Below are 18393 nucleotides of genomic sequence, written 5' to 3' on the forward strand. Positions count from 1 at the left end.
AAGTAGTAAATCTGCTGGCTGTAAAGTGTTATTTCAAATCAAGTGGTGCGCATAGGATGACTCCTTACAAACCAACGTCCTATTGAATTTGTGACAGGGCTAGATTAAATTGACATTGTAGCCATGTCATTGGAAATCAACAGCAGAACTGTCTTAGGTTTACGCTACACACAGTGCCAAAATTTGGTTCCCTTACTCCCTGAACGGGAATCGAACCCCGGCCGCAGCGGTGAGAGCGCCGAATCCAAACCACTAGACCATCAGGGACCTAAAAGCTGTGCACACGGTACAGGTTGCAAGACTGTGGTAAAATCTTCCTAACTGGCAAATTAATTGGCATAGTGCATTGTACTGAAGTTATGAACATTTTAGCCTTAGATGAAAGCAATTGTGCGCATCTGGAGAATGAATCCAAGCAAGCACAAGTTTCACGCTGAAGACTTCTCTCTTATTTCAGGGAAAAATAGAAAGATTCCTGAGTAAGAGTGAGTGTGTCATAGCCCTGCAAGAAAAACAGTTGATAGATGACTAAATAAGAGTCTGTCAGGGCATTGGTGGTATAGTGGAGAGAATAGCTGCTTGCCAAGCAGTTGACCCGGGTTCGATTCCCGGCCAATGCATTCTGTGCTCCTTGTATGATCAGCTTTCTAATGTACCTTGCTATCTCTACCTCTCTTCATACAATGGGTGGCTTGTAGGATAAACACAGTCTCAAGCTTAATACATTCTAGCAACTCTCCATCCAAGGAACCATGTTTTGCTATGACTCTTCAGTTAAAGCGATGGTCTGTTATCTCATGTGCATTCTAAGTTCCTCCTCTACAAAGCAAGTGGGGAAGATTAGATTCCACAGTGCCATTCAACACAAAAAACGGGCCTCCCTCAAACTCAATCCAAGACGGATGGACGGCCAGCACCTACCAGATCACCAAATGCTCCAAGTCCGCGGACAAAAACATTTTGTCCGACAATAGACCTTGAAATTTCTCTTTTTCCGTATCATTCGTGGATGCCCATGTCATTTAATGACAAATGGCATTTCTCTTTGCTGCTCAAATTGTTATTAAGCACCGTGTTACACATCAAAGTATCAGAAAAACTTGATCATTCTTTTAGTTATTAAAAGCCACACCGGTCCTAGAGCTTCTGGTAAGAGTTAAGCGAGCCCTTCTCTAAAGAGAAGTAGTAAATCTGCTGGCTGTAAAGTGTTATTTCAAATCAAGGGGTGCGCATAGGATGACTCCTTACAAACCAACGTCCTATTGAATTTGTGACAGGGCTAGATTAAATTGACATTGTAGCCATGTCATTGGAAATCAACAGCAGAACTCTCTTAGGTTTACGCTACACACAGTGCCAAAATTTGGTTCCCTTATTCCCTGACCGGGAATCGAACCCAGGCCGCAGCAGTGAGAGCGCCGAATCCTAGCCACTAGACCATCAGGGACCTAAAAGCTGTGCACACGGTACAGGTTGCAAGACTGTGGTAAAATCTTCCTAACTGGCAAATTAATTGGCATAGTGCATTGTACTGAAGTTATGAACATTTTAGCCTTAGGTGAAAGCAATTGTGCGCATCTGGAGAATGAATCCAAGCAAGCACAAGTTTCACGCTGAAGACTTCTCTCTTATTTCAGGGAAAAATAGAAAGATTCCTGAGTAAGAGTGAGTGTGTCATAGCCCTGCAAGAAAAACAGTTGATAGATGACTAAATAAGAGTCTGTCAGGGCATTGGTGGTATAGTGGAGAGAATAGCTGCTTGCCAAGCAGTTGACCCGGGTTCGATTCCCGGCCAATGCATTCTCTGCTTCTTGTATGATCAGCTTTCTAATGTACCTTGCTATCTCTACCTCTGTTCAGACAATGGGTGGCTTGTAGGGTAAACACAGTCTCAAGCTTAATACGCTCTAGCAACTCTTCATCCAAGGAAGCATGTTTTGCTATGACTCTTCAGTTAAAGTGATGGTCTGTTATCTCATGTGCATTCTAAGTTCCGCCTCTACAAAGCAAGTGGGGAAGATTAGATTCCACGGTGCCATTCAACACAAAAAACGGGCCTCCCTCAAACTCAATCCAAGACGGATGGACGGCCAGCACCTGCCAGATCACCAAATGCTCCAAGTCCGCGGACAAAAACATTTTGTCCGACAATAGACCTTGAAATTTCTCTTTTTCCGTATCATTCGTGGATGCCCATGTCATTTAATGACAAATGGCATTTCTCTTTGCTGCTCAAATTGTTATTAAGCACCGTGTTACACATCAAAGTATCAGAAAAACTTGATCATTCTTTTAGTTATTAAAAGCCACACCGGTCCTAGAGCTTCTGGTAAGAGTTAAGCGAGCCCTTCTCTAAAGAGAAGTAGTAAATCTGCTGGCTGTAAAGTGTTATTTCAAATCAAGTGGTGCGCATAGGATGACTCCTTACAAACCAACGTCCTATTGAATTTGTGACAGGGCTAGATTAAATTGACATTGTAGCCATGTCATTGGAAATCAACAGCAGAACTCTCTTAGGTTTACGCTACACACAGTGCCAAAATTTGGTTCCCTTACTCCCTGAACGGGAATCGAACCCCGGCCGCGGCGGTGAGAGCGCCTAATCCTAGCCACTAGACCATCAGGGACCTAAAAGCTGTGCACACGGTACAGGTTGCAAGACTGTGGTAAAATCTTCCTAACTGGCAAATTAATTGGCATAGTGCATTGTACTGAAGTTATGAACATTTTAGCCTTAGATGAAAGCAATTGTGCGCATCTGGAGAATGAATCCAAGCAAGCACAAGTTTCACGCTGAAGACTTATCTCTTATTTCAGGGAAAAATAGAAAGATTCCTGAGTAAGAGTGAGTGTGTCATAGCCCTGCAAGAAAAACAGTTGATAGATGACTAAATAAGAGTCTGTCAGGGCATTGGTGGTATAGTGGAGAGAATAGCTGCTTGCCAAGCAGTTGACCCGGGTTCGATTCCCGGCCAATGCATTCTCTGCTCCTTGTATGATCAGCTTTCTAATGTACCTTGCTATCTCTACCTCTCTTCATACAATGGGTGGCTTGTAGGATAAACACAGTCTCAAGCTTAATACACTCTAGCAACTCTCCATCCAAGGAAGCATGTTTTGCTATGACTCTTCAGTTAAAGCGATGGTCTGTTATCTCATGTGCATTCTAAGTTCCTCCTCTACAAAGCAAGTGGGGAAGATTAGATTCCACAGTGCCATACAACACAAAAAACGTGCCTCCCTCAAGCTCAATCCAAGACGGATGGAGGGATGGACGGCCAGCACCTGCCAGATCACCAAATGCTCCAAGTCCGCGGACAAAAACATTTTGTCCGACAATAGACCTTGAAATTTCTCTTTTTCCGTATCATTCGTGGATGCCCATTTCATTTAATGACAAATGGCATTTCTCTTTGCTGCTCAAATTGTTATTAAGCACCGTGTTACACATCAAAGTATCAGAAAAACTTGATCATTCTTTTAGTTATTAAAAGCCACACCGGTCCTAGAGCTTCTGGTAAGAGTTAAGCGAGCCCTTCTCTAAAGAGAAGTAGTAAATCTGCTGGCTGTAAAGTGTTATTTCAAATCAAGTGGTGCGCATAGGATGACTCCTTACAAACCAACGTCCTATTGAATTTGTGACAGGGCTAGATTAAATTGATATTGTAGCCATGTCATTGGAAATCAACAGCAGAACTCTCTTAGGTTTACGCTACACACAGTGCCAAAATTTGGTTCCCTTATTCCCTGAACGGGAATCGAACCCCGGCCGCGGCGGTGAGAGCGCCGAAGCCTAGCCACTTGACCATCAGGGACCTAAAAGCTGTGCACACGGTACAGGTTGCAAGACTGTGGTAAAATCTTCCTAACTGGCAAATTAATTGGCATAGTGCATTGTACTGAAGTTATGAACATTTTAGCCTTAGATGAAAGCAATTGTGCGCATCTGGAGAATGAATCCAAGCAAGCACAAGTTTCACGCTGAAGACTTCTCTCTTATTTCAGGGAAAAATAAAAGGTTCCTGAGTAAGAGTGAGTGTGTCATAGCCCTGCAAGAAAAACAGTTGATAGATGACTAAATAAGAGTCTATCAGGGCATTGGTGGTATAGTGGAGAGAATAGCTGCTTGCCAAGCAGTTGACCCGGGTTCGATTCCCAGCCAATGCATTCTCTGCTCCTTGTATGATCAGCTTTCTAATGTACCTTGCTATCTCTACCTCTCTTCATACAATGGGTGGCTTGTAGGATAAACACAGTCTCAAGCTTAATACACTCTAGCAACTCTCCATCCAAGGAACCATGTTTTGCTATGACTCTTCAGTTAAAGTGATGGTCTGTTATCTCATGTGCATTCTAAGTTCCTCCTCTACAAAGCAAGTGGGGAAGATTAGATTCCACAGTGCCATTCAACACAAAAAACGGGCCTCCCTCAAACTCAATCCAAGACGGATGGACGGCCAGCACCTGCCATATCACCAAATGCTCCAAGTCCGCGGACAAAAACATTTTGTCCGACAATAGACCTTGAAATTTCTCTTTTTCCGTATCATTCGTGGATGCCCATGTCATTTAATGACAAATGGCATTTCTCTTTGCTGCTCAAATTGTTATTAAGCACCGTGTTACACATCAAAGTATCAGAAAAACTTGATCATTCTTTTAGTTATTAAAAGCCACACCGGTCCTAGAGCTACTGGTAAGAGTTAAGCGAGCCCTTCTCTAAAGAGAAGTAGTAAATCTGCTGGCTGTAAAGTGTTATTTCAAATCAAGTGGTGCGCATAGGATGACTCCTTACAAACCAACGTCCTATTGAATTTGTGACAGGGCTAGATTAAATTGACATTGTAGCCATGTCATTGGAAATCAACAGCAGAACTGTCTTAGGTTTACGCTACACACAGTGCCAAAATTTGGTTCCCTTATTCCCTGACCGGGAATCGAACCCGGGCCGCGGCGGTGAGAGCGCCGAATCCTAGCCACTAGACCATCAGGGACCTAAAAGTTGTGCACACGGTACAGGTTGCAAGACTGTGGTAAAATCTTCCTAACTGGCAAATTAATTGGCATAGTGCATTGTACTGAAGTTATGAACATTTTAGCCTTAGGTGAAAGCAATTGTGCGCATCTGGAGAATGAATCCAAGCAAGCACAAGTTTCACGCTGAAGACTTCTCTCTTATTTCAGGGAAAAATAGAAAGATTCCTGAGTAAGAGTGAGTGTGTCATAGCCCTGCAAGAAAAACAGTTGATAGATGACTAAATAAGAGTCTGTCAGGGCATTGGTGGTATAGTGGAGAGAATAGCTGCTTGCCAAGCAGTTGACCCGGGTTCGATTCCCGGCCAATGCATTCTCTGCTTCTTGTATGATCAGCTTTCTAATGTACCTTGCTATCTCTACCTCTCTTCATACAATGGGTGGCTTGTAGGATAAACACAGTCTCAAGCTTAATACATTCTAGCAACTCTCCATCCAAGGAACCATGTTTTGCTATGACTCTTCAGTTAAAGCGATGGTCTGTTATCTCATGTGCATTCTAAGTTCCTCCTCTACAAAGCAAGTGGGGAAGATTAGATTCCACAGTGCCATTCAACACAAAAAACGGGCCTCCCTCAAACTCAATCCAAGACGGATGGACGGCCAGCACCTACCAGATCACCAAATGCTCCAAGTCCGCGGACAAAAACATTTTGTCCGACAATAGACCTTGAAATTTCTCTTTTTCCGTATCATTCGTGGATGCCCATGTCATTTAATGACAAATGGCATTTCTCTTTGCTGCTCAAATTGTTATTAAGCACCGTGTTACACATCAAAGTATCAGAAAAACTTGATCATTCTTTTAGTTATTAAAAGCCACACCGGTCCTAGAGCTTCTGGTAAGAGTTAAGCGAGCCCTTCTCTAAAGAGAAGTAGTAAATCTGCTGGCTGTAAAGTGTTATTTCAAATCAAGGGGTGCGCATAGGATGACTCCTTACAAACCAACGTCCTATTGAATTTGTGACAGGGCTAGATTAAATTGACATTGTAGCCATGTCATTGGAAATCAACAGCAGAACTCTCTTAGGTTTACGCTACACACAGTGCCAAAATTTGGTTCCCTTATTCCCTGACCGGGAATCGAACCCAGGCCGCAGCAGTGAGAGCGCCGAATCCTAGCCACTAGACCATCAGGGACCTAAAAGCTGTGCACACGGTACAGGTTGCAAGACTGTGGTAAAATCTTCCTAACTGGCAAATTAATTGGCATAGTGCATTGTACTGAAGTTATGAACATTTTAGCCTTAGGTGAAAGCAATTGTGCGCATCTGGAGAATGAATCCAAGCAAGCACAAGTTTCACGCTGAAGACTTCTCTCTTATTTCAGGGAAAAATAGAAAGATTCCTGAGTAAGAGTGAGTGTGTCATAGCCCTGCAAGAAAAACAGTTGATAGATGACTAAATAAGAGTCTGTCAGGGCATTGGTGGTATAGTGGAGAGAATAGCTGCTTGCCAAGCAGTTGACCCGGGTTCGATTCCCGGCCAATGCATTCTCTGCTTCTTGTATGATCAGCTTTCTAATGTACCTTGCTATCTCTACCTCTGTTCAGACAATGGGTGGCTTGTAGGGTAAACACAGTCTCAAGCTTAATACGCTCTAGCAACTCTTCATCCAAGGAAGCATGTTTTGCTATGACTCTTCAGTTAAAGTGATGGTCTGTTATCTCATGTGCATTCTAAGTTCGTCCTCTACAAAGCAAGTGGGTAAGATTAGATTCCACAGTGCCATTCAACACAAAAAACGGGCCTCCCTCAAACTCAATCCAAGACGGATGGACGGCCAGCACCTACCAGATCACCAAATGCTCCAAGTCCGCGGACAAAAACATTTTGTCCGACAATAGACCTTGAAATTTCTCTTTTTCCGTATCATTCGTGGATGCCCATGTCATTTAATGACAAATGGCATTTCTCTTTGCTGCTCAAATTGTTATTAAGCACCGTGTTACACATCAAAGTATCAGAAAAACTTGATCATTCTTTTAGTTATTAAAAGCCACACCGGTCCTAGAGCTTCTGGTAAGAGTTAAGCGAGCCCTTCTCTAAAGAGAAGTAGTAAATCTGCTGGCTGTAAAGTGTTATTTCAAATCAAGGGGTGCGCATAGGATGACTCCTTACAAACCAACGTCCTATTGAATTTGTGACAGGGCTAGATTAAATTGACATTGTAGCCATGTCATTGGAAATCAACAGCAGAACTCTCTTAGGTTTACGCTACACACAGTGCCAAAATTTGGTTCCCTTATTCCCTGACCGGGAATCGAACCCAGGCCGCAGCAGTGAGAGCGCCGAATCCTAGCCACTAGACCATCAGGGACCTAAAAGCTGTGCACACGGTACAGGTTGCAAGACTGTGGTAAAATCTTCCTAACTGGCAAATTAATTGGCATAGTGCATTGTACTGAAGTTATGAACATTTTAGCCTTAGGTGAAAGCAATTGTGCGCATCTGGAGAATGAATCCAAGCAAGCACAAGTTTCACGCTGAAGACTTCTCTCTTATTTCAGGGAAAAATAGAAAGATTCCTGAGTAAGAGTGATTGTATCATAGCCCTGCAAGAAAAACAGTTGATAGATGACTAAATAAGAGTCTGTCAGGGCATTGGTGGTATAGTGGAGAGAATAGCTGTTTGCCAAGCAGTTGACCCGGGTTTGATTCCCAGCCAATGCATTCTCTGCTCCTTGTATGATCAGCTTTCTAATGTCCCTTGCTATCTCTACCTCTGTTCAGACAATGGGTGGCTTGTAGGGTAAACACAGTCTCAAGCTTAATACACTCTAGCAACTCTTCATCCAAGGAAGCATGTTTTGCTATGACTCTTCAGTTAAAGTGATGGTCTGTTATCTCATGTGCATTCTAAGTTCGTCCTCTACAAAGCAAGTGGGGAAGATTAGATTCCACAGTGCCATACAACACAAAAAACGGGCCTCCCTCAAACTCAATCCAAGACGGATGGACGGCCAGCACCTGCCAGATAACCAAATGCTCCAAGTCCGCGGACAAAAACATTTTGTCCGACAATTGACCATGAAATTTCTCTTTTTCCGTATCATTCGTGGATGCCCATGTCATTTAATGACAAATGGCATTTCTCTTTGCTGCTCAAATTGTTATTAAGCACCGTGTTACACATCAAAGTATCAGAAAAACTTGATCATTCTTTTAGTTATTAAAAGCCACACCGGTCCTAGAGCTACTGGTAAGAGTTAAGCGAGCCCTTCTCTAAAGAGAAGTAGTAAATCTGCTGGCTGTAAAGTGTTATTTCAAATCAAGTGGTGCGCATAGGATGACTCCTTACAAACCAACGTCCTATTGAATTTGTGACAGGGCTAGATTAAATTGACATTGTAGCCATGTCATTGGAAATCAACAGCAGAACTGTCTTAGGTTTACGCTACACACAGTGCCAAAATTTGGTTCCCTTACTCCCTGAACGGGAATCGAACCCCGGCCGCAGCGGTGAGAGCGCCGAATCCAAACCACTAGACCATCAGGGACCTAAAAGCTGTGCACACGGTACAGGTTGCAAGACTGTGGTAAAATCTTCCTAACTGGCAAATTAATTGGCATAGTGCATTGTACTGAAGTTATGAACATTTTAGCCTTAGATGAAAGCAATTGTGCGCATCTGGAGAATGAATCCAAGCAAGCACAAGTTTCACGCTGAAGACTTCTCTCTTATTTCAGGGAAAAATAGAAAGATTCCTGAGTAAGAGTGAGTGTGTCATAGCCCTGCAAGAAAAACAGTTGATAGATGACTAAATAAGAGTCTGTCAGGGCATTGGTGGTATAGTGGAGAGAATAGCTGCTTGCCAAGCAGTTGACCCGGGTTCGATTCCCGGCCAATGCATTCTGTGCTCCTTGTATGATCAGCTTTCTAATGTACCTTGCTATCTCTACCTCTCTTCATACAATGGGTGGCTTGTAGGATAAACACAGTCTCAAGCTTAATACATTCTAGCAACTCTCCATCCAAGGAACCATGTTTTGCTATGACTCTTCAGTTAAAGCGATGGTCTGTTATCTCATGTGCATTCTAAGTTCCTCCTCTACAAAGCAAGTGGGGAAGATTAGATTCCACAGTGCCATTCAACACAAAAAACGGGCCTCCCTCAAACTCAATCCAAGACGGATGGACGGCCAGCACCTACCAGATCACCAAATGCTCCAAGTCCGCGGACAAAAACATTTTGTCCGACAATAGACCTTGAAATTTCTCTTTTTCCGTATCATTCGTGGATGCCCATGTCATTTAATGACAAATGGCATTTCTCTTTGCTGCTCAAATTGTTATTAAGCACCGTGTTACACATCAAAGTATCAGAAAAACTTGATCATTCTTTTAGTTATTAAAAGCCACACCGGTCCTAGAGCTTCTGGTAAGAGTTAAGCGAGCCCTTCTCTAAAGAGAAGTAGTAAATCTGCTGGCTGTAAAGTGTTATTTCAAATCAAGGGGTGCGCATAGGATGACTCCTTACAAACCAACGTCCTATTGAATTTGTGACAGGGCTAGATTAAATTGACATTGTAGCCATGTCATTGGAAATCAACAGCAGAACTCTCTTAGGTTTACGCTACACACAGTGCCAAAATTTGGTTCCCTTATTCCCTGACCGGGAATCGAACCCAGGCCGCAGCAGTGAGAGCGCCGAATCCTAGCCACTAGACCATCAGGGACCTAAAAGCTGTGCACACGGTACAGGTTGCAAGACTGTGGTAAAATCTTCCTAACTGGCAAATTAATTGGCATAGTGCATTGTACTGAAGTTATGAACATTTTAGCCTTAGGTGAAAGCAATTGTGCGCATCTGGAGAATGAATCCAAGCAAGCACAAGTTTCACGCTGAAGACTTCTCTCTTATTTCAGGGAAAAATAGAAAGATTCCTGAGTAAGAGTGAGTGTGTCATAGCCCTGCAAGAAAAACAGTTGATAGATGACTAAATAAGAGTCTGTCAGGGCATTGGTGGTATAGTGGAGAGAATAGCTGCTTGCCAAGCAGTTGACCCGGGTTCGATTCCCGGCCAATGCATTCTCTGCTTCTTGTATGATCAGCTTTCTAATGTACCTTGCTATCTCTACCTCTGTTCAGACAATGGGTGGCTTGTAGGGTAAACACAGTCTCAAGCTTAATACGCTCTAGCAACTCTTCATCCAAGGAAGCATGTTTTGCTATGACTCTTCAGTTAAAGTGATGGTCTGTTATCTCATGTGCATTCTAAGTTCCGCCTCTACAAAGCAAGTGGGGAAGATTAGATTCCACGGTGCCATTCAACACAAAAAACGGGCCTCCCTCAAACTCAATCCAAGACGGATGGACGGCCAGCACCTGCCAGATCACCAAATGCTCCAAGTCCGCGGACAAAAACATTTTGTCCGACAATAGACCTTGAAATTTCTCTTTTTCCGTATCATTCGTGGATGCCCATGTCATTTAATGACAAATGGCATTTCTCTTTGCTGCTCAAATTGTTATTAAGCACCGTGTTACACATCAAAGTATCAGAAAAACTTGATCATTCTTTTAGTTATTAAAAGCCACACCGGTCCTAGAGCTTCTGGTAAGAGTTAAGCGAGCCCTTCTCTAAAGAGAAGTAGTAAATCTGCTGGCTGTAAAGTGTTATTTCAAATCAAGTGGTGCGCATAGGATGACTCCTTACAAACCAACGTCCTATTGAATTTGTGACAGGGCTAGATTAAATTGACATTGTAGCCATGTCATTGGAAATCAACAGCAGAACTCTCTTAGGTTTACGCTACACACAGTGCCAAAATTTGGTTCCCTTACTCCCTGAACGGGAATCGAACCCCGGCCGCGGCGGTGAGAGCGCCTAATCCTAGCCACTAGACCATCAGGGACCTAAAAGCTGTGCACACGGTACAGGTTGCAAGACTGTGGTAAAATCTTCCTAACTGGCAAATTAATTGGCATAGTGCATTGTACTGAAGTTATGAACATTTTAGCCTTAGATGAAAGCAATTGTGCGCATCTGGAGAATGAATCCAAGCAAGCACAAGTTTCACGCTGAAGACTTATCTCTTATTTCAGGGAAAAATAGAAAGATTCCTGAGTAAGAGTGAGTGTGTCATAGCCCTGCAAGAAAAACAGTTGATAGATGACTAAATAAGAGTCTGTCAGGGCATTGGTGGTATAGTGGAGAGAATAGCTGCTTGCCAAGCAGTTGACCCGGGTTCGATTCCCGGCCAATGCATTCTCTGCTCCTTGTATGATCAGCTTTCTAATGTACCTTGCTATCTCTACCTCTCTTCATACAATGGGTGGCTTGTAGGATAAACACAGTCTCAAGCTTAATACACTCTAGCAACTCTCCATCCAAGGAAGCATGTTTTGCTATGACTCTTCAGTTAAAGCGATGGTCTGTTATCTCATGTGCATTCTAAGTTCCTCCTCTACAAAGCAAGTGGGGAAGATTAGATTCCACAGTGCCATACAACACAAAAAACGTGCCTCCCTCAAGCTCAATCCAAGACGGATGGAGGGATGGACGGCCAGCACCTGCCAGATCACCAAATGCTCCAAGTCCGCGGACAAAAACATTTTGTCCGACAATAGACCTTGAAATTTCTCTTTTTCCGTATCATTCGTGGATGCCCATTTCATTTAATGACAAATGGCATTTCTCTTTGCTGCTCAAATTGTTATTAAGCACCGTGTTACACATCAAAGTATCAGAAAAACTTGATCATTCTTTTAGTTATTAAAAGCCACACCGGTCCTAGAGCTTCTGGTAAGAGTTAAGCGAGCCCTTCTCTAAAGAGAAGTAGTAAATCTGCTGGCTGTAAAGTGTTATTTCAAATCAAGTGGTGCGCATAGGATGACTCCTTACAAACCAACGTCCTATTGAATTTGTGACAGGGCTAGATTAAATTGATATTGTAGCCATGTCATTGGAAATCAACAGCAGAACTCTCTTAGGTTTACGCTACACACAGTGCCAAAATTTGGTTCCCTTATTCCCTGAACGGGAATCGAACCCCGGCCGCGGCGGTGAGAGCGCCGAAGCCTAGCCACTTGACCATCAGGGACCTAAAAGCTGTGCACACGGTACAGGTTGCAAGACTGTGGTAAAATCTTCCTAACTGGCAAATTAATTGGCATAGTGCATTGTACTGAAGTTATGAACATTTTAGCCTTAGATGAAAGCAATTGTGCGCATCTGGAGAATGAATCCAAGCAAGCACAAGTTTCACGCTGAAGACTTCTCTCTTATTTCAGGGAAAAATAAAAGGTTCCTGAGTAAGAGTGAGTGTGTCATAGCCCTGCAAGAAAAACAGTTGATAGATGACTAAATAAGAGTCTATCAGGGCATTGGTGGTATAGTGGAGAGAATAGCTGCTTGCCAAGCAGTTGACCCGGGTTCGATTCCCAGCCAATGCATTCTCTGCTCCTTGTATGATCAGCTTTCTAATGTACCTTGCTATCTCTACCTCTCTTCATACAATGGGTGGCTTGTAGGATAAACACAGTCTCAAGCTTAATACACTCTAGCAACTCTCCATCCAAGGAACCATGTTTTGCTATGACTCTTCAGTTAAAGTGATGGTCTGTTATCTCATGTGCATTCTAAGTTCCTCCTCTACAAAGCAAGTGGGGAAGATTAGATTCCACAGTGCCATTCAACACAAAAAACGGGCCTCCCTCAAACTCAATCCAAGACGGATGGACGGCCAGCACCTGCCATATCACCAAATGCTCCAAGTCCGCGGACAAAAACATTTTGTCCGACAATAGACCTTGAAATTTCTCTTTTTCCGTATCATTCGTGGATGCCCATGTCATTTAATGACAAATGGCATTTCTCTTTGCTGCTCAAATTGTTATTAAGCACCGTGTTACACATCAAAGTATCAGAAAAACTTGATCATTCTTTTAGTTATTAAAAGCCACACCGGTCCTAGAGCTACTGGTAAGAGTTAAGCGAGCCCTTCTCTAAAGAGAAGTAGTAAATCTGCTGGCTGTAAAGTGTTATTTCAAATCAAGTGGTGCGCATAGGATGACTCCTTACAAACCAACGTCCTATTGAATTTGTGACAGGGCTAGATTAAATTGACATTGTAGCCATGTCATTGGAAATCAACAGCAGAACTGTCTTAGGTTTACGCTACACACAGTGCCAAAATTTGGTTCCCTTATTCCCTGACCGGGAATCGAACCCGGGCCGCGGCGGTGAGAGCGCCGAATCCTAGCCACTAGACCATCAGGGACCTAAAAGTTGTGCACACGGTACAGGTTGCAAGACTGTGGTAAAATCTTCCTAACTGGCAAATTAATTGGCATAGTGCATTGTACTGAAGTTATGAACATTTTAGCCTTAGGTGAAAGCAATTGTGCGCATCTGGAGAATGAATCCAAGCAAGCACAAGTTTCACGCTGAAGACTTCTCTCTTATTTCAGGGAAAAATAGAAAGATTCCTGAGTAAGAGTGAGTGTGTCATAGCCCTGCAAGAAAAACAGTTGATAGATGACTAAATAAGAGTCTGTCAGGGCATTGGTGGTATAGTGGAGAGAATAGCTGCTTGCCAAGCAGTTGACCCGGGTTCGATTCCCGGCCAATGCATTCTCTGCTTCTTGTATGATCAGCTTTCTAATGTACCTTGCTATCTCTACCTCTGTTCAGACAATGGGTGGCTTGTAGGGTAAACACAGTCTCAAGCTTAATACGCTCTAGCAACTCTTCATCCAAGGAAGCATGTTTTGCTATGACTCTTCAGTTAAAGTGATGGTCTGTTATCTCATGTGCATTCTAAGTTCGTCCTCTACAAAGCAAGTGGGGAAGATTAGATTCCACAGTGCCATTCAACACAAAAAACGGGCCTCCCTCAAACTCAATCCAAGACGGATGGACGGCCAGCACCTACCAGATCACCAAATGCTCCAAGTCCGCGGACAAAAACATTTTGTCCGACAATAGACCTTGAAATTTCTCTTTTTCCGTATCATTCGTGGATGCCCATGTCATTTAATGACAAATGGCATTTCTCTTTGCTGCTCAAATTGTTATTAAGCACCGTGTTACACATCAAAGTATCAGAAAAACTTGATCATTCTTTTAGTTATTAAAAGCCACACCGGTCCTAGAGCTTCTGGTAAGAGTTAAGCGAGCCCTTCTCTAAAGAGAAGTAGTAAATCTGCTGGCTGTAAAGTGTTATTTCAAATCAAGGGGTGCGCATAGGATGACTCCTTACAAACCAACGTCCTATTGAATTTGTGACAGGGCTAGATTAAATTGACATTGTAGCCATGTCATTGGAAATCAACAGCAGAACTCTCTTAGGTTTACGCTACACACAGTGCCAAAATTTGGTTCCCTTATTCCCTGACCGGGAATCGAACCCAGGCCGCAGCAGTGAGAGCGCCGAATCCTAGCCACTAGACCATCAGGGACCTAAAAGCTGTGCACACGGTACAGGTTGCAAGACTGTGGTAAAATCTTCCTAACTGGCAAATTAATTGGCATAGTGCATTGTACTGAAGTTATGAACATTTTAGCCTTAGGTGAAAGCAATTGTGCGCATCTGGAGAATGAATCCAAGCAAGCACAAGTTTCACGCTGAAGACTTCTCTCTTATTTCAGGGAAAAATAGAAAGATTCCTGAGTAAGAGTGATTGTATCATAGCCCTGCAAGAAAAACAGTTGATAGATGACTAAATAAGAGTCTGTCAGGGCATTGGTGGTATAGTGGAGAGAATAGCTGCTTGCCAAGCAGTTGACCCGGGTTTGATTCCCAGCCAATGCATTCTCTGCTCCTTGTATGATCAGCTTTCTAATGTCCCTTGCTATCTCTACCTCTGTTCAGACAATGGGTGGCTTGTAGGGTAAACACAGTCTCAAGCTTAATACACTCTAGCAACTCTTCATCCAAGGAAGCATGTTTTGCTATGACTCTTCAGTTAAAGTGATGGTCTGTTATCTCATGTGCATTCTAAGTTCGTCCTCTACAAAGCAAGTGGGGAAGATTAGATTCCACGGTGCCATACAACACAAAAAACGGGCCTCCCTCAAGCTCAATCCAAGACGGATGGACGGCCAGCACCTGCCAGATAACCAAATGCTCCAAGTCCGCGGACAAAAACATTTTGTCCGACAATTGACCATGAAATTTCTCTTTTTCCGTATCATTAGTGGATGCCCATTTCATTTAATGACAAATGGCATTTCTCTTTGCTGCTCAAATTGTTATTAAGCACCGTGTTACACATCAAAGTATCAGAAAAACTTGATCATTCTTTTAGTTATTAAAAGCCACACCGGTCCTAGAGCTACTGGTAAGAGTTAAGCGAGCCCTTCTCTAAAGAGAAGTAGTAAATCTGCTGGCTGTAAAGTGTTATTTCAAATCAAGTGGTGCGCATAGGATGACTCCTTACAAACCAACGTCCTATTGAATTTGTGACAGGGCTAGATTAATTTGACATTGTAGCCATGTCATTGGAAATCAACAGCAGAACTCTCTTAGGTTTACGCTACACACAGTGCCAAAATTTGGTTCCCTTATTCCCTGACCGGGAATCGAACCCCGGCCGCGGCGGTGAGAGCGCCTAATCCTAGCCACTAGACCATCAGGGACCTAAAAGCTGTGCACACGGTACAGGTTGCAAGACTGTGGTAAAATCTTCCTAACTGGCAAATTAATTGGCATAGTGCATTGTACTGAAGTTATGAACATTTTAGCCTTAGGTGAAAGCAATTGTGCGCATCTGGAGAATGAATCCAAGCAAGCACAAGTTTCACGCTGAAGACTTCTCTCTTATTTCAGGGAAAAATAGAAAGATTCCTGAGTAAGAGTGATTGTATCATAGCCCTGCAAGAAAAACAGTTGATAGATGACTAAATAAGAGTCTGTCAGGGCATTGGTGGTATAGTGGAGAGAATAGCTGCTTGCCAAGCAGTTGACCCGGGTTTGATTCCCAGCCAATGCATTCTCTGCTCCTTGTATGATCAGCTTTCTAATGTCCCTTGCTATCTCTACCTCTGTTCAGACAATGGGTGGCTTGTAGGGTAAACACAGTCTCAAGCTTAATACACTCTAGCAACTCTTCATCCAAGGAAGCATGTTTTGCTATGACTCTTCAGTTAAAGTGATGGTCTGTTATCTCATGTGCATTCTAAGTTCGTCCTCTACAAAGCAAGTGGGGAAGATTAGATTCCACGGTGCCATACAACACAAAAAACGGGCCTCCCTCAAGCTCAATCCAAGACGGATGGACGGCCAGCACCTGCCAGATAACCAAATGCTCCAAGTCCGCGGACAAAAACATTTTGTCCGACAATTGACCATGAAATTTCTCTTTTTCCGTATCATTAGTGGATGCCCATTTCATTTAATGACAAATGGCATTTCTCTTTGCTGCTCAAATTGTTATTAAGCACCGTGTTACACATCAAAGTATCAGAAAAACTTGATCATTCTTTTAGTTATTAAAAGCCACACCGGTCCTAGAGCTACTGGTAAGAGTTAAGCGAGCCCTTCTCTAAAGAGAAGTAGTAAATCTGCTGGCTGTAAAGTGTTATTTCAAATCAAGTGGTGCGCATAGGATGACTCCTTACAAACCAACGTCCTATTGAATTTGTGACAGGGCTAGATTAATTTGACATTGTAGCCATGTCATTGGAAATCAACAGCAGAACTCTCTTAGGTTTACGCTACACACAGTGCCAAAATTTGGTTCCCTTATTCCCTGACCGGGAATCGAACCCCGGCCGCGGCGGTGAGAGCGCCTAATCCTAGCCACTAGACCATCAGGGACCTAAAAGCTGTGCACACGGTACAGGTTGCAAGACTGTGGTAAAATCTTCCTAACTGGCAAATTAATTGGCATAGTGCATTGTACTGAAGTTATGAACATTTTAGCCTTAGATGAAAGCAATTGTGCGCATCTGGAGAATGAATCCAAGCAAGCACAAGTTTCACGCTGAAGACTTCTCTCTTATTTCAGGGAAAAATAGAAAGATTCCTGAGTAAGAGTGAGTGTGTCATAGCCCTGCAAGAAAAACAGTTGATAGATGACTAAATAAGAGTCTGTCAGGGCATTGGTGGTATAGTGGAGAGAATAGCTGCTTGCCAAGCAGTTGACCCGGGTTCGATTCCCGGCCAATGCATTCTCTGCTCCTTGTATGATCAGCTTTCTAATGTACCTTGCTATCTCTACCTCTGTTCAGACAATGGGTGGCTTGTAGGGTAAACACAGTCTCAAGCTTAATACGCTCTAGCAACTCTTCATCCAAGGAAGCATGTTTTGCTATGACTCTTCAGTTAAAGTGATGGTCTGTTATCTCATGTGCATTCTAAGTTCGTCCTCTACAAAGCAAGTGGGGAAGATTAGATTCCACAGTGCCATACAACACAAAAAACGGGCCTCCCTCAAACTCAATCCAAGACGGATGGACGGCCAGCACCTGCCAGATAACCAAATGCTCCAAGTCCGCGGACAAAAACATTTTGTCCGACAATTGACCATGAAATTTCTCTTTTTCCGTATCATTCGTGGATGCCCATGTCATTTAATGACAAATGGCATTTCTCTTTGCTGCTCAAATTGTTATTAAGCACCGTGTTACACATCAAAGTATCAGAAAAACTTGATCATTCTTTTAGTTATTAAAAGCCACACCGGTCCTAGAGCTACTGGTAAGAGTTAAGCGAGCCCTTCTCTAAAGAGAAGTAGTAAATCTGCTGGCTGTAAAGTGTTATTTCAAATCAAGTGGTGCGCATAGGATGACTCCTTACAAACCAACGTCCTATTGAATTTGTGACAGGGCTAGATTAAATTGACATTGTAGCCATGTCATTGGAAATCAACAGCAGAACTGTCTTAGGTTTACGCTACACACAGTGCCAAAATTTGGTTCCCTTACTCCCTGAACGGGAATCGAACCCCGGCCGCAGCGGTGAGAGCGCCGAATCCAAACCACTAGACCATCAGGGACCTAAAAGCTGTGCACACGGTACAGGTTGCAAGACTGTGGTAAAATCTTCCTAACTGGCAAATTAATTGGCATAGTGCATTGTACTGAAGTTATGAACATTTTAGCCTTAGATGAAAGCAATTGTGCGCATCTGGAGAATGAATCCAAGCAAGCACAAGTTTCACGCTGAAGACTTCTCTCTTATTTCAGGGAAAAATAGAAAGATTCCTGAGTAAGAGTGAGTGTGTCATAGCCCTGCAAGAAAAACAGTTGATAGATGACTAAATAAGAGTCTGTCAGGGCATTGGTGGTATAGTGGAGAGAATAGCTGCTTGCCAAGCAGTTGACCCGGGTTCGATTCCCGGCCAATGCATTCTGTGCTCCTTGTATGATCAGCTTTCTAATGTACCTTGCTATCTCTACCTCTCTTCA

The 18393-nt window shown here is 43.1% G+C and overlaps 13 non-coding genes across 13 annotated transcripts; 11 read left to right on the plus strand and 2 right to left on the minus strand.

Annotated features, from left to right (window-relative positions):
* Positions 1-548: 548 nt before the first annotated feature.
* On the plus strand, positions 549-620 carry trnag-gcc (transfer RNA glycine (anticodon GCC)). Its single transcript has one exon. It is a non-coding gene; the product is annotated as a tRNA-Gly (tRNA).
* A 1108-nt stretch (positions 621-1728) lies between these two features.
* trnag-gcc (transfer RNA glycine (anticodon GCC)) lies at positions 1729-1800 on the plus strand. Its single transcript has one exon. It is a non-coding gene; the product is annotated as a tRNA-Gly (tRNA).
* A 1108-nt stretch (positions 1801-2908) lies between these two features.
* Positions 2909-2980, plus strand: trnag-gcc (transfer RNA glycine (anticodon GCC)). The gene has a single exon. It is a non-coding gene; the product is annotated as a tRNA-Gly (tRNA).
* A 1942-nt stretch (positions 2981-4922) lies between these two features.
* Positions 4923-4994, minus strand: trnae-cuc (transfer RNA glutamic acid (anticodon CUC)). Its single transcript has one exon. It is a non-coding gene; the product is annotated as a tRNA-Glu (tRNA).
* Positions 4995-5275: 281 nt separating this feature from the next.
* trnag-gcc (transfer RNA glycine (anticodon GCC)) lies at positions 5276-5347 on the plus strand. Its single transcript has one exon. It is a non-coding gene; the product is annotated as a tRNA-Gly (tRNA).
* A 1108-nt stretch (positions 5348-6455) lies between these two features.
* Positions 6456-6527, plus strand: trnag-gcc (transfer RNA glycine (anticodon GCC)). Its single transcript has one exon. It is a non-coding gene; the product is annotated as a tRNA-Gly (tRNA).
* Positions 6528-8815: 2288 nt separating this feature from the next.
* trnag-gcc (transfer RNA glycine (anticodon GCC)) lies at positions 8816-8887 on the plus strand. Its single transcript has one exon. It is a non-coding gene; the product is annotated as a tRNA-Gly (tRNA).
* A 1108-nt stretch (positions 8888-9995) lies between these two features.
* On the plus strand, positions 9996-10067 carry trnag-gcc (transfer RNA glycine (anticodon GCC)). Its single transcript has one exon. It is a non-coding gene; the product is annotated as a tRNA-Gly (tRNA).
* A 1108-nt stretch (positions 10068-11175) lies between these two features.
* trnag-gcc (transfer RNA glycine (anticodon GCC)) lies at positions 11176-11247 on the plus strand. Its single transcript has one exon. It is a non-coding gene; the product is annotated as a tRNA-Gly (tRNA).
* Positions 11248-13189: 1942 nt separating this feature from the next.
* trnae-cuc (transfer RNA glutamic acid (anticodon CUC)) lies at positions 13190-13261 on the minus strand. Its single transcript has one exon. It is a non-coding gene; the product is annotated as a tRNA-Glu (tRNA).
* A 281-nt stretch (positions 13262-13542) lies between these two features.
* Positions 13543-13614, plus strand: trnag-gcc (transfer RNA glycine (anticodon GCC)). The gene has a single exon. It is a non-coding gene; the product is annotated as a tRNA-Gly (tRNA).
* A 3468-nt stretch (positions 13615-17082) lies between these two features.
* On the plus strand, positions 17083-17154 carry trnag-gcc (transfer RNA glycine (anticodon GCC)). The gene has a single exon. It is a non-coding gene; the product is annotated as a tRNA-Gly (tRNA).
* A 1108-nt stretch (positions 17155-18262) lies between these two features.
* trnag-gcc (transfer RNA glycine (anticodon GCC)) lies at positions 18263-18334 on the plus strand. The gene has a single exon. It is a non-coding gene; the product is annotated as a tRNA-Gly (tRNA).
* Positions 18335-18393: the final 59 nt, after the last annotated feature.

The sequence above is a fragment of the Odontesthes bonariensis genome, chromosome 5 (assembly GCF_027942865.1).
Source record: "Odontesthes bonariensis isolate fOdoBon6 chromosome 5, fOdoBon6.hap1, whole genome shotgun sequence".
Taxonomy (NCBI): domain Eukaryota; kingdom Metazoa; phylum Chordata; class Actinopteri; order Atheriniformes; family Atherinopsidae; genus Odontesthes; species Odontesthes bonariensis.